General features: G+C 35.8%; 1 long non-coding RNA gene across 1 annotated transcript; it reads right to left on the reverse strand.

The window, feature by feature from the left end:
• Positions 1-1575: 1575 nt before the first annotated feature.
• LOC149219412 (uncharacterized) lies at positions 1576-15449 on the reverse strand. Its single transcript, XR_016249231.1, has 3 exons — positions 15223-15449; positions 1959-2116; positions 1576-1838 (listed from the first exon to the last, which is right to left on the reverse strand). It is a non-coding gene; the product is annotated as an uncharacterized LOC149219412 (long non-coding RNA).
• Between the last annotated feature and the right edge of the window lie 363 nt (positions 15450-15812).

Here is a 15812-nt window from a genome sequence, read left to right on the forward strand (position 1 = left end):
TATGGATAAGGGTTGGGTCTTGCATAGTCTATTTCCATCCCATGATGGGAAAATCAAATTTAAAACAAACGATGTCAACTATATATTCGCTCATATAAAATCGGGGAACCACTCGAGTAGTAACAACCTATTCTTCCTATAATCGAGTATTTGGACATCCATTTTATCTGATAGAATGGTTTCCCAATCCATCACATAATAATTCAAAGCCGCTTTTATTAAGGGAACCATTTCGATGGAAAACTTAGTAGAATTGGGGCTTCCAAATAATCTACACATCATTGCGGAAGCATAGCAATATGGAGACTCTAGAGAGTCCATAGAATACATATCGAATGACTCGTGCTTGTGTTTGCTAGCGAAATGCCTCCATTGTTTGATGGGGTCGGTCTCTACTTCATTTTCCTTTGCAAAAGCTTCAAGGAATGATTTGTTGTAGCACTTCTGAGGCTCTGGCAGATGATACATTTTATTTAAATCCTCAGGCATGAAGGATGAAAATATTCTCCCATTAGATGTGAAGAGTTCTATCTTTTATGTTGATACCTTCAACTACCCATTTTACCATGTCATTGTATGGCAAAATCTTTGCGCTGGTCATTATTCAGTGAAGGAAAGAATCGACTAAATCACTAAGTATATTCTCTAACTCTGCAGGTCCATCAACCATTGACTATCCTTCTGTTACCTTTTGGTTTTTGTTTTCCAGCATATCATATATTCCTTCCATGAAATCTTCCCACAGTCCTGTCATGTCGTATCTGAGCTTAACACAACCTTTTCTGTTCCTTTGGCTATTGCAAGGGAAGCTTTCGTCTTTTGGGCCTTCTTTGTCATTTTGGCTGGTTGCATACTTCCTGATTGAAATTGCAATTATATGAAACAAAAAAGAGTGATAAACTTAAACCTTTAGAGCGGTTAATGCTTGAATAGATAGTGGTGATAATAGTACAGTCGAAGATCAGTGCAAGAGCGTTTGGTGCGAAAGATTTCGTACTAGCATTTGCACCTAATGTTGCAAAGGAAACGCCGTAAGGCATAGTGTGTGGAAGAATATTGAAATGTGAATAGGCTTATGTGGGCTTTTTGTGAAAGCAAGGGTCGATGATTTCGAGTTTTAATTTGAGGAAGCCATGCCGAAAACCGTTGAAATGGAATGCAAGTAGCCATAAATATGCATTGAACCTGTTTAGAGACCTTTGTTTGTAGTTGGTAAAAATTGTGGAGTTAAAGGTGAAGATAAATGAATGAATCCATGCGAACAACAACCGGGCAATCATGTTGATTTGGAAAGGGCTATTTAAGAAATCATTATTGAAATGGGAAATTAAATTAGTATGAAGATATATTGAAAACATGTATTATATTAATTAAAATCAATTGATTTTGTCAAAAAAATATGTTAAAACCCATTGACAATGGACTGGTTGTGAGGACATAAACTATCAAAATGGTATTGATCTTGAAACATCCCTTTTTAAGTTTGAAATGGAAAACACAAATAGTTGTGAGGACATAAAATATCAAAATGGTATTTGATGTTGAAACATCCTTTTTTAAGTGTGAAATGGAAAATACAAATAGTGTATTGTAACATCCTTTTTTAAGTTTGAAATGAAAAACACAAATAGTTGTGATGACACAAACCATGAAAATGGTATTTGATCTTGAAACATCCTTTTTTAAGTTTGAAATGGAAAATACAAACAATGAATTGTAACAAAAGAGGTTCGAGAAGGAATATAATAGCGTAAAGTACATTGTGCTTGTCATTCCATATTTGAAGCTGTATGAAAACATGGTGGAGGTAGCGAAGGCGTGAAGAAGCAGTAATGGACCTGCAAAATGTATATTTTGTTAGAATTAGCAATATGTAAACCAGCGGCGGAAATTTATTAGTAATACTTTGCAGGTGAGTTGTGTTAAAATGAATCTGGAATGAATGGAAATGAAGCTACCTTTGTTATGGGGATTTATATATTGTTAGTGGAAGATGCATGGTGAATAACGACATAATGAACACCTTTGGAGGTTAATGCGTAGCTGGAGATGCAGTTTTTTTGCTTGCCAGGCTACTTGTAGCTGTGAAGGTATGTTATTTCTGAGCCCATGTGGCCTGTTGCAAAAGAAAGAAAAGGTTAGAATGAGATGTATAGATAATATAAAGACATTCTAATATTTGCTTATTTACTAATATTGATTAAAGTTGTTTGTTATTGAAAGATATGAAAAGTATGTTATGAAATAGAATGAGGTAAATAAATGGAGGTAACCTTTTGTTGATGTCAAAGTATGGGTTGGAGCAGATTATCTGGAGGCGGCATTGAACGAAGAATGTCTTCTACGTGTTTTCTGTGAGCAATGTTTTTGTTGTCCTTGATTTTACTGTAACAATCGAAACTGAATGCGGGGTTAATCCGAAGATCTTGTAGAGAAGGCACTCTTGAAATAGCTGTGAATGTGAGACCTTGACGTTCTGTTTTTCCAATGTCAATTGTTGCTTTTGGAAGTGTCATACCTTGAGATTTATGTATGGTTAAAGCCCAAGCCATCTTCAGTGGAATTTGTGCACGTCCATTTCTTTTTACTGCTGGAATAGGCAAGTGAGTGGGGTTTCTTTCATCCCAAGGAGGCCCAATGTATTTGGGAAAATCTACGACAACAAATGTTGGAATTTGTGGTGGTGCAGTTGATTCTTTGTAAAATATGGTTACAATTTCTCCGAGGGAACCATTAACAAGTCCGGTTGAAACCCAAAGGTTGGAAGTCAACATAACTTTTTCGCCATTGCATAGTAATACAATTCGCTCAAGTTGCTCGTCTTCAGAGGAAATACTGGAATATGTGTTGTCATCTTCAGCAATGGATCTTGCGATAAGAGTGTTTAGAGATTTCATCATTTGCTTATTATGGACCATTGTTTGAGCATTTGTTGGAAATAGATGCATGGAATCCTGGAATGAACATATTTCTTTTTCTGATAAAAAGGAATCTATGCGTGACATGAGTACGTTGTAGTCGTCGATTGTTGGATTTGCATCTCTAATGTTCTGGAGAATGTTCCTGAAAGTAACCTGTGCGATGTCATCGCCTTGTTGACGAAATATTGTGTCTAATGTGATGACTGTGGTGAAGGTGTTCCACAGTGCGCTTCCGTGGTTCGTCCCTACATATAGAGGTATGTCTTTGACGGGTGGTAGCTGACCGAGATCACCAACCAATATTATGTAACAAACACCAAAAGGAGTGTTTCTTTGGTGGGGAAATGCTTCCCGAAGACGTTCATCAATATGGCTGAGAAGCTTTGGCCGAATGAAGCTCATTTCATCGATTAGTATGTATCTTATATACCTGAGTTCTTCTTGGAATTTTGCAAGAGCATTACCTTCTAAGGGCATAAGATCCTTTAGAGGAAGGTGCAAAGCAGAATGGATTGTCGATGCTTGTATGTTGAAGGTAGCAACCCTTGTAGGGGCGAGGAGCATGATTGGTGAAGGCTCCGAGCTTGCTAGGCCTATGAGCATATCTTTGATGCAATTAATAAGGAGGGATTTTCCCGTACCAGTAGTACCTTGAATTATCATTCTGAGAGCGGGCAAATAATCCTTCCTAGCAAAATGACTAGAAATAATATTTAGAGCTTTTCTTTGCATTGGAGATAATGTAGTAAGGGTCGCCAAGATATGTTGATTTGTTTGAAGAATGCGGTGGATGGAGCGGCTATTCTCAATGAATTGTATTGCATTATTTTGTAGATCCAATGGGATAGTGGTATGATTTCAGTTATGGGTGTCATCAAAGCCACGAAGACCAAGCATGTCAAGGTCATTTATGAGAAGCTCATTTGTAGGGTGTAATTGGGAAAGTAATTCCCATTCATTTATTTCCATGGTGTCTGTTGGATTGGTTTCATCTATAGTTGAGGTATCATTTGTGACAAATTTTGGTTTACATTTAAAGAAATGAATGGTCGACTACATAATGTTAATGGCAATTTTTGCAGCATATGGCAGGTTTCCTGTGCTCCAATGTCATGATCAATAAGGGTTTCTGCAATAAATTTTCAAAATGCAGATGTTGCTGGGTCAGCAGTGGGTGAAGCCAGGACAATTCTACGTAGCATGTGGTGGAAGCTTTCAGATTTTTTTTCTGCTTTGGATGCATATTTGGCGATATATTTTTGTACAACGTGTATGGAGAGTACTGCTTGGCAGTCAACATTTGCACGCCAAATAGATAGGATGGTAGGGTTATGGCTATTAAGTCGATCGTCGTTGCGAGCAGGTGTGTATTTTTTTTGGCCATTGGAATCAATGAATAAGGCCGATTTTGGATGTAATTCCCATGGTGCTTTATAAAGACATTGGAGTGCGGATCCATTTTTTCTTAGGCACATGCTTTCTGAGCATTTTGTGTGATGTTCAACACAATTGACGAGCTGTTCATAGTCACTGAAAGGATTGGTTCTGAAGATTTGCGATGTGGACAATAGACAAGGGTCTTTGGGATTTGTCCAAGCATTTGGTTGGTTTGAAGTCGAAGGAGCACGAGGGTTCCAAGCGGAAATATATTTGTCGAAGAACTGCCTTGTAATATCAACTGCTTCTGTGTCTTCCCAGTTGAGGTTTTCCATATCAGGTGCATTTTCTATCCAAAGGAAACCATGGATGTGTGCAGATCCCCTATGTTGCCATTCATACCTATCAAGTATGCGTTTTTGTAAGATAATTTTGCAATAGGTGAGGAATGTTGTTTAGAGTTCTTGGAGAAAAAAAAAATGCGGTAGAATGCATACCTGTACCAGTAATCTTTTGTATTCAAGTGTTTCTCTAAGATAATCTCACGAAATGCTGTGAATCTATGGTGCATATATAGTGATGTTAAATGTGGGTTAGAGATAATGTTATCATTTCTCCACTTTTGTTGTTTTGCAATATCAGAAGGAAGACATCCGGGCATGATTGCATGAAGATCAGGCCATTTTGTATCAGCTGCACTCAATGTGAAGAAGAACGTCGGGCAACCGAGTTGAGATATCATGTCCGTTAGTTCATTTTTAGCCTTGTGCCAATATGACCTTGTTCCACGTAAAGAGCTACCGAATCGCATGACTTGCTCTGCCAACTGCTCATCTGGAAATTGTTCTAAGCGGATGTTCAGATCTTGAATAGATATTGGAAAGTTATCTGTGATGTTCTTTTTCACAAAAATCAATGTTGTTGCTTGACTGCGATGCCGCATCATGAGATTATATATGTAATAACGAAAGCGTGGGTGCTTTCCAAATCTGTTATCATAGCAATGTATGAGATGAAGTGCATATTCATGTAGCTGCACTGCTTTCATTCTTGGCTGATTCGGCATTGCAGCTCCTGTCGGGAAAAGGGCAGGGAAAGCCATAGAGAGTAGACCTTTTGTGTTGTATTCATTGACTGGCGATAAACCAATTGTTGGCCACTCAATTGTAGTATCAGATTGGTGGTTGTAAGCATGCAAATAACGGCGGATTTCTTGGATTTCTGTATTTGTATCAGGTATGATGGGGACGAACGATGATGTTTGGTCTACGGATGGGTCTGTGAAATCTTCGGTGAGCTCATGGGGTGGTTCAAGTGGAAGGCGGACAGTGGTTTCTGTAGTATTGGAATGGTGAAGGGAGGAGGAGACATCGGTGGGGATTGCTCGTAAGGATGCCAGTGCATTGGTATCAATACGAACATTCTTATAGTATGGGTCATTCGCCAATTTGTATTCTAATGCAGCGAGAATGTGATGTCTACTGACAATGAAATCATAAGCCTTATGGTCATTACTATGATGCGTGACAATTAGGATGTCCAAGTGTTCAACACGTCGTGGCAACATGTTTGCGATTTTTGTAATGTCTTGAGGAAAACAAATTGTGTGGCCAGTGTATTTATACTGGCCTGGCCACCACGTGCATGTGTTACTTGAAGTATAGGGTTAACCCTAGCAATGAGCATTTCTTCTATCTATGAAAGAGATGTAAGGGTAGCTGGTTGAGGACCAGGGTCCATGTTGTTTGATAATGAGAAGCGATGACCCTTTGTTTCAGAGACGCATCTGGAGCAGCAATACATGTGGTTGGAATTGCGGATATGTATTCCAGGATATGATTCAAGACAAATGGAGCATGGGCATTTAGGTGGAAGTTTATCAATATTTGCACGAAAATCTCGATGTGTGATTGATAGGGCGGCAGACACGGCTTCCTAAGGATAAAGGATATAGCCTACTGTGGTATCCCAATATACACTCGACGGTACGTGGGAGCATAAGTCCGTACTGGCACTTGTCGTTTCAAAGAGGAGGAATCACCCAACCTACGATGAAAGTGATAGTTACCAGGCTTTACGACGCCGGAATACGTCTCTAGCCTAGACTTCTAAATGGTGTGCGTTAGGTTCCAAAGCGTTTTTATGTTTATTGAAATGTATTTTACAGTTGATCTTTCTTAAGAAGTTTGCCTTTAAGGTTGATCACGTGATGTACATATACAATTCCTAAATATGCAATCTAAGATGATAAACAGACGTTTACTTTCTTTTTGCAGTGAAAATCCTAGCTACTAAGGAAAGAGAAGTGAAATTGTTTCAACATAGAGTAGAGAGAACACACATAGTCCTAAATCAATTTCCGCATGCATTCTAAATGTAAATGTACATGCATGTATTTGTTTTCCGCTTTCTTAATGTGTGGATGACAAAAAAATGCCAAGTGGAATATAATATCAATACAGGGATATGACTATTCCAGAATTCTGACAGACATAAGCAAAGCTATTAAAGTTTTTAACTAAGATTTTCTAGAGTCTGTTCACTAGAAACAAGACAGTCACGATGGCACCACTTTGCATTAGTTTAACACAAAGGAATAAAGTTTAAATTATCAAGAAAGCATATTTATAACTAAATCATTTCAATCGGGAAATAATTTTGAATCAAATTTATAAGACTATGTAGTTGCTCAGTGGCTAATGTACAATTGATGGAAGAGGATTCTCTAGCATGGTCCACGGATGGAATAGAAATGAAGAAAAAACTTGGAAAGGAGATTAAGGTTGTTGCCGGAGATGAAGCAATACAGAAAATGTCCAGAAATGTCCTTCAACGCTGAAAGTTGAATCACCTAATGACAAAACAGATTAGGCCAAGGCAAAGTATCTCTATTTTAACATTGCTGCGTGAGTAACCAACATAAGCTGCACAGTGCTATGCAAAGTAATAGTCTATGCGGGGAAAAAACCCAATATAATCCACACAAGCTAATCCTCACGAGGAAGGTTTTGCAGGGATTTAAAGGTTTTCTTATGTTATAAAATCTTAGACTAATGTGGGTGTCCTAGCAAATAAAAATGTATATCATAATACCCACTTACTATTAAGCATCGTCTCCAAAGGAACTTGAACAATATGATAAAAGATTCATCTTTTACTTCTATAATATACATAATGTTAAATATATGAAAAACACTTTATGCTTTCAAGCAAGTTGTTTTTTTCTCTGACTGTCAGCCCTTGGAACGAATGGAAAACTTAGTGAGACAATCAGGGGGGCGTCAAATCTCTCATTGGCAATGTAAGCACGATTGCAAAAATGCCAAAGCTGCAAAATGAGGCTCAGAGCAAAGAACAAATCCCAATGACTTCATCTAGTTCTCCAGTTAGTGATGCCAATTCACCAAAAGAACATCATTTCATTATTTTTTACATACTGGAACCCATTATTTTTGTTCCATACTCGAACCCATTATTGAAATGCAAAAAAATGAACTAATAAATCTACGAACATTCCATTCAAAGATTTGTCCCCTACTTGATATCAATCACAAAGTTGCAGTAAACAATAGATTTAACATAAGAAGTGAAGAAATATAAGAAGTTGATTCTTGGTCTCATAAGAAAAGAATATATATGAGTGTGAGTGTGAGTGTGAGTGTGATTAATAAAATATATATTCAAAAGCAATCTTAAAGAATATTTACATTACAATTTAATTTTATCATAAATATTTAAATTTAAGAGCATTATCACTTTATATTATATAAATTCAAACATTTTCCTTTGTACATTATATTATTTTAATTAAAAATATATATCATACATCATTGTACCATTAATAAATATAGTGCACAACTTAAATAACATATTAAATATTTAATTTGAAAATCATTTGAAAAATTAAATCTAACTAAACAACATTAATAAAGAAATCATTCAAAAACAAATTAAATTAAGCACCATTAATAAGAATTCAAATATAACAAAATTTAGTTAAAATAAATTAAATGTATGAATATACAATTTAAAATACATTGAATTTAACCACAATACTAATGTAAAAAGAAGATGTAACATCAGTGATAAGATATAATTAAAAACCATATTCCTATATGAAAAACACATTTCTAAAATATAAAAATATAATTGAAATTCATTTAGAGAAATCCAATAATCTAAAAATTTAAATGTACCATATCTTATAAGACAAATAAAAAATATATTTCTAAATGAAAAATATATTTGTAAAATTAAAAAATATAGTTGGAGGGCCCATCCAAAACTGATTCTCAAAGGCATAGGTTAAGTCAACTATATTTTTAATTAAGAAAGAAAATTCACAGACATATAAATGTAAAAGTAAGAAACCAATTTAAATAAAACCACAAATTTTCACAGAGATAAACTAAATCAATGAATAAATGTAATAATCTGAAAGGAGTGAAATACAAATTGGAACAATAAAATTACAATAATAAATTAAGCCCAACTAAAAAAAATTAGTAAAAACCACTCTCATAAAACTAAATCATCAGTGTTAAATATATTAATATAACTAAAACTGAAATGAAAGGATTAGGTTTCCAGGGAGAGCAGAGCTTAGAGGATGGACACAAATTACATCTATGAGAAAATAAAGGTAGGTGGCTTTGACATATTTAACATAAAATACTGAAAATATTAATTGAAAATACCCTATACCTTATTCTTCTTGTGGTTTGACATTCAAGTTATTAGAAGGTTGGGAAAAAATAATTATTAAATAAAATCGAATTATTCTTCTATGTATTTATGAAATTCTCCAATTTCTGTATTTTCTTTCCCTAGTCCAGCTCCAAGAGCAATGTTTACTATTTTATTAATTTATAAATATTCTACATTACTTCTAGAGCAATGTTTACTATTTTATTAATTTATAAATATTCTAAATTACTTCTATTTGAAAGACAATTAAAAATTAATGAATAGTATAATCTATAAAATCAAAATCCGGAGAACACACTACAAAAAACATCAAAAAAAAGTGAGTATTTCAAAAGATTTGATTTATACTTAAATTTTAGATGTGAAGAATTATTTATTATTATTACCGAAATTGACTCATAATTTCTTCCATACCTACTTATTATTGAGAACTCCTCTTTGCAAATCACTCGCTATTATTTTCTAAATAGTTAGGAATATCTAGTTGAAATTTGCGGAGTATAAAATTCCACAGTTGATACTTGGAAACTTACGAAATACTCAGGAATATTACAAGATTGGGGTGTGTTTTGAGAGTAAAGCTCAGAGGAAATAGAACTGTAATTGTAATTGTATGGCTCTGCTTCACACGATGCAACATAAAACACTGGAACGGATCCCCTGAATACTTTGGAGAGGAATATTTGCTCAGAGGAAATAGAATTGTAATTGTAATTGTAATTGAAGCCCAAGGAGGTTTGTGTTGCTCTGCTTCATACAATGCAACATAAAACAATGAAACGGATCGAGCGAATAATTTTAATTCAATGAGATTATAGGCTGAAATGAATTAAGAAGAAACTGTAGAGCCGAGGAAACCAGAAGGGAAATGGAATAATAAAATTGAGATGAATGGACTGGGTTTTGCTTTGAGAGTAATGGAGGTTTCTTTAATTCAACTATTTTAATTCAAGAAACATAAACTTAGTATCATTCACGATGAAAGAAACTACATAGAAAGAACAGAACAGAGCAGGGTTAAAGATCGAAAACTACATAGAAAGAAAGAGCGGACTATGAAGAGAAAGAAAAGAATGAAATCCAGAGAGAATTTAAAAACATTATCATCAAGCTAGTCCGGTTAAAAATTCTACTTCAATCTATGCAAACAAAAGCAATCACGGTTCCAGGAAGGTTCGCAGATAGTTGAGGCATTGGCCTTGTATCAGGACATAAGAATACAGCGTGGATCTAAAAGTGAACAGAGACAAAGAACTATGCAGCAAGATCAGAGAAGAAAAGTAAGTACCTTGGTCTGGGGTTGATCTTAATGTCTGTGATTCGATTACTGCAAGACATGCTGCTTTTTCTTTTCGTACTGCCCTTTATGAAATTTGGGTTTGTTTAAGTGTGTCGTAGGGGATTCTTATAAGCTGGATATTCTGCAGCAGATGGAGAATATAGTGTCACATTTCCAGAATTATCCTTTGGCATTAGGGCCCATGTTGTTTTTGAATTTAACAGGATGTGAAACAAATCTAGGTCCCGCCCCCTGCCGTTGGGCTCCTTTAGTACTGAGGTATACCCCCATTTCATGTTGGGTAAGACCATGTTCTGCATGTGGATTGATATTCCGATACTCTAAAATTGAAATGACTCCATGGAATAGCAAATTTTTCCAAACAAAAACCTAAACAAAAACTTTTCTAAACAGGTCCTTTCTAAACGTTGGTTGAACAAGAAAACAAACTTTTGAATTCTTTGGAATTCATTATTGAGGATAAATATAATACTTATGGAATAATGACATGGGGTGCAAATTGAGATTCTGATCATTGGTTTTAATCGTAAAATGCAGGTTATAGCCAGCAAGAAGAAGGTTTATCTAGTCATGGAATATGTAACAGGGGGGTGACCTGTCTGAAAAAATTGTGAGTTGTTATCATGGCCGAGGTCCTCTCATTTTGTGTGCTGCAACTAATTTCAGATCAACAAAGTTCACTGATCGTTTTTGTTTGTACATAAGTAATGTAATTTCTGTAAGTGAGTGGTGTCTTTTACTAACATAGTTTGGTTGTGGTGTGATTATGCTGGTTGCTCAGCCTTTCCCTCTCTTTGTGCAAAAAATTTGAAAAGAGTTCTCACTAGCAGTATTCTACAACATGCCTTTCACATTATGCCCATCTAAATTGCCCATCCGTGAGTCAGATTTGCCTAAACTCTCTGCATTTTAGAGTTATTTCTATGACATAAATACCTCTCTATTTTGTCAACTGAGTGACAGTGCTGTTAGACATAGTTGTTTATTGTTATCATATGGCATTTTAGAGATGATAAGTTTAAATGTTCTATCTTGGACTATTCTGTCAACCATTTTTGGAATCCAACTATATAATTGTTGGTGATATCATAATTTTTTGTTGCTTAAATTACATTTTTGAATGCATAAATATATTCAACACCCTGAAAACTCCTTGAACACTCAAATTGCAAAGGCTCAACAAATTTGTGCATCTTGGAATTATTTCTATGACATTCTCTATTTTTTTTGTTGCTTAAATTACATTTTTGAATGCATAAATATATTCAACACCCTCAAAACTCCTTGAACACTCAAATTGCAAAGACTCAACAAATTTGTGCATCTTGGAATTATTTCTATGACATAAATATTTCTCTATTTTGTCAACTGACAGTGTTGTTAAACATAGTTGTTTATTGTTATCATATGAATTTTAGAAAAGATGAGTCTAAATTACATTTTGGAATAAATAAATGGATTCAGCAACATGAAAAATCTCTGGAACATTCAAATTGCACAGATTCAAAAATTCAAATCTACAATTCCAACAATTTTCTGAATAGATTTCCGCCAAAATCTAACTGGAAATTATTCCAGTGAAAGTTCTAAAATTAGAACATTTAGACTACACTTTCAGGAAAGTTGAGATACATAAAATTGACCACCTTATAGAAATAATATTATGGTTAATATGGAGATCAAAAATCTCATTATGATTTGCTGGCTTTTGTACAGGCTTATCTTCAGAAAATCACTGAAGAAGAGGTCAGGAAATATTTTCATCAGCTTATAGATGCTGTAGATTATTGTCATGGTAGAAATGTATACCACAGAGACCTCAAGGTATGCAGTTTGACTTTCAATATTTATGAAAATTGCTCTTTGTATATGAACCCAATGAGAGCTTATGTAATTTTAGTTGATATTGCTCTGTGCTAAGATACGATTTAATGTTAAATTGGTTTCGAATTTGGTGAGCAGCCTCAAAACCTACTCCTGGATGGGAAAGCCAATCTGAAGGTGTCTGATTTTGGACTGAGTATCTTGCACCAGGTATTGTATTTGCATAATGCTTTTGTACCGACCATGAGTTCTTAAAGGTTTAACGTTTCAAAATCACAGTCACCTATTTAAACTACCGGAAACCCGGTTCACCCACCTAAACTACCTATAACTAAAAAACACAGAGAATAGTATGCTTATCACATGGGGCAAAAGATCAACCAGTTGATATGCAACTCAAAACTTCAATTCAGATTTAGATAGAAAAATTCGGTCCAGGCATAAAAGCAACATCAGCGGGTCTCTGTTTATCTTTTATGGAAGGGATGCCCTAGGCATTCATCCTATTATTACTCGTACTGGAGATTGATTTCATTTCATTTCTGTCTGCTCAGCTCAGAATGGATTCTGAGAGCTGTGGTTAGGAAAGGCATCAACTTAACATTTTATCACAAACCCATTTCCAAAATTCTGACAAGGAATTTTTAAAATTAATAATGTAATCATATCCCCTTTTCTTATTTCAACTGCTGTTAGATCCTAATGTTGTGTCTATACACACTTTGTGCAGACAGATCCTATACTTTCTACATATTGTGGCTCCCCAAATTATATTGCCCCTGAGGTATACAAATCAAACTCTTCATCTAGGACTTGTTAGAGATAGTATGGGAATTACACCACAGGTATTTTTCCTTTATCAATCTAGCATATTGGTTATGGTTGGCAGGTAATTGTTAGTCAGAAGTACGATGGAAGGGCAGTAGACATTTGGTCTTGTGGGGTCATTCTCTTTGAACTTCTTGCAGGTTTCTGTCCCTTTGAAGGTTCTAATCAAATTGAAAAATATCGTAAGGTATACTCAAAATGACTTTCAACTTTATGGTGAACCTCAAAAATTCTGTTGCAAAACTCTTGAGTGTGTCAAATAGAAAAAAAATAGGGAACCCTGAAATTTCTGTTGCCCGTAAGGGGAAACTGGTAACAGTCCTGGCTCTCTGTCTCAGATTTAAATTACATTGCAGAAAATAAATAGTCATAGTAGATCTTATACAGAGAATTTGGACCTATTGGACCTATAGAATATGACACTGACATTGTTAGTGATGCCAGTATCAAAGAGAAATGATTATGTTTCATGATTATTTAGCAAATGCAATGCTCTAAGCACGATAATGACGAACCTGTAACTACGAAACACACATCCAACCGAATTATCACACTTTCAGTTCTAACTCAACAACTGTGAGTTGGGTTACCTTCAACTTTTAGCAGGGCACAAGTCGTTCAAGCGCTGAACCGCTTGCTGGGCTGTTTTGGTGGATCTCGTTCTGAGCAAGGATACACTTATTGACTGCCTTTAACTATCAGCGGTCATGAGAATCAAGGCATCTATGTTCATATTAGATCAACCAAAACAACCCACCAAGCGGTTGAGCTCTTCAGAGACCCAGGATTCACTAGAGATCTGGCAAGCGCGATCATTGTGTACCTAGTTGTTCTTTTTCTTAATGTTGATCTGCAGTTGAAGCCAAAGATTGAGCTGTTGAAAACATCCAGCTGGGCCTTACTGGAATGGACTTGGCATATGTATGGAAGGCATCCAGATCACTTGACATCAGTCTACAAAAATGTCAGACCCCTAAAACCCCTAAAGTCTAATATCTTCGAAACATGTTTGCATTGAACGCTAGTTTCATCACGTCTCTGAAAAAGGGCACCTTATCTTCTACACGGCAACCTTGAGAGAATGACGAAACCTTATATAGATCCTCTGCAGAACCCAGAGTTGAAGGTAAGTTACTTTTATTTTTCATATAACCAGTGTCCCGCGATTCTAAGACATAATACAAACCCATAGAAGTTCAAACTTGAATTTGTAAGAAATATGGGTCGTTTTACAAATCCTTAAAAGTATTTGCTTATACCCTAATAGATTTAATCACAGATAGCGCGTGGAAATTCCAAAAAGAAGATTAAATCATTTGGCAAGGTTTTTCCTTCTGGAACATGAGATCATGGAGTTTCTTAGTGTCAGATCATACTCAATATTATCACTGATAAGACGCAGAAGAATATGGACCTTCTGATACTCACTGCCACCGTTATTCACTTACAGCTAAGAAGCTAGGATCAAGCTTCGCCACAGTATTTAATTTTCTAAGTACAATGCCACTTTACAACCCTATTCCTAATCCGGTTCATGTGATCAAATTAGATGAGCAGAGGATCCTTGACATGTATGTGCAGAACCGTCCTTATGCCACGAGATTATTGGAAATTTACAGTGTCAAGTCTGCTGATCTTGACATTATAAAATGCCCTTTGCTGCAAGACTCAGAACTCTAGGAAGCTGTTCTGAGATTCATTTTTTCAGAGTTGTATTCGTCCTATTACTTAAAAAGATTAGATTACCTGTCTAACAGGATTGAAATGGTAATGTTATTCAACCCATAATCAACAGAGACACTGTGACTGATAAGCTAAAGTAAAGGGAGTAAATGAACCATGTTCATAGTGCCAATACACTGGTCTGAGGGTAAGTGAGGTATTAAAATACCTATCCTCCAGCCAGGGTAACCTGTTCAGGTAGATTGACCCTCTTGGGGAAGAAACCCCAATTTCAAAGAAAGAGCTCCATTGGGGAAACTGGGAAATCTCCGCTGTAGAAATTATATACAGCGAGCAAATGCAAATAACAGTATTCCTCAAAACGATAAGAATGAAACCCATAACCCTGTTTATTTATAGAATGAACTGTAAAGAGAGATTTCAGCAATCTTATTCATTAACTGGAAATGAGTAAACCTGTGAAACACCGATGTATACTGTGAAGTCTATGCGAATAATCTTGGAGGAATAAGTCTATGGGAAAGCCCTAAGATACATGATTGAGTTTCATAAACAAAACATTAACAGAAAACAAAGAATTACCTGTCCTTGTCTGGAGCTGGTTACCTCGGGATGAAAATCAGTGCCTATATAAAGTTCTGGTAGGAAGCAGAGCGGAGTTCTGGTAGGAAGCAGAGCGGCCATCATGCAGGGAAGAAACAAAGACAATCTCTGCCTATATAAAGCTCTGGTAGGAAGCAGAACGCTACGCGAGCTACACGGCCGTCATCAGAACGCTACGCGAGCTACACGACCGTCATGCAGGGAAGAAACAAAGACACGTTTTGTGTTGCCCAGTGGAAAAAATGACATTTTAAATTAAAAAAACATATTAAATCAACGGCGGAAAACACCCCAATCGTCTAACACAGAATCAATGGCTCAAAGTTTCACACGTCACATATTAGGGATGTCTTTCTCAGAGGGAACGCCTTACGGCGTAATTATGAATTGATATTAACACGCAGGACGAAATTTTTGAAGGACTAAAGTCATTACTATTCTTAATGCCTTACCATATTGAATGACATCAAACTTAAATGCTTCAATAAATAGATTGCAGCGCATTCTTCCCAAGGTCTAATTAGAATGCGTGCCATTAATCTGTCGATTTTGCTATGAGCGATTTCAAT

The sequence above is a fragment of the Pinus tabuliformis genome, chromosome Q (genome assembly GCF_031772625.1).
Source record: "Pinus tabuliformis cultivar Carrire ecotype Pingquan chromosome Q, CPIR1, whole genome shotgun sequence".
Classification (NCBI taxonomy): domain Eukaryota; kingdom Viridiplantae; phylum Streptophyta; class Pinopsida; order Pinales; family Pinaceae; genus Pinus; species Pinus tabuliformis.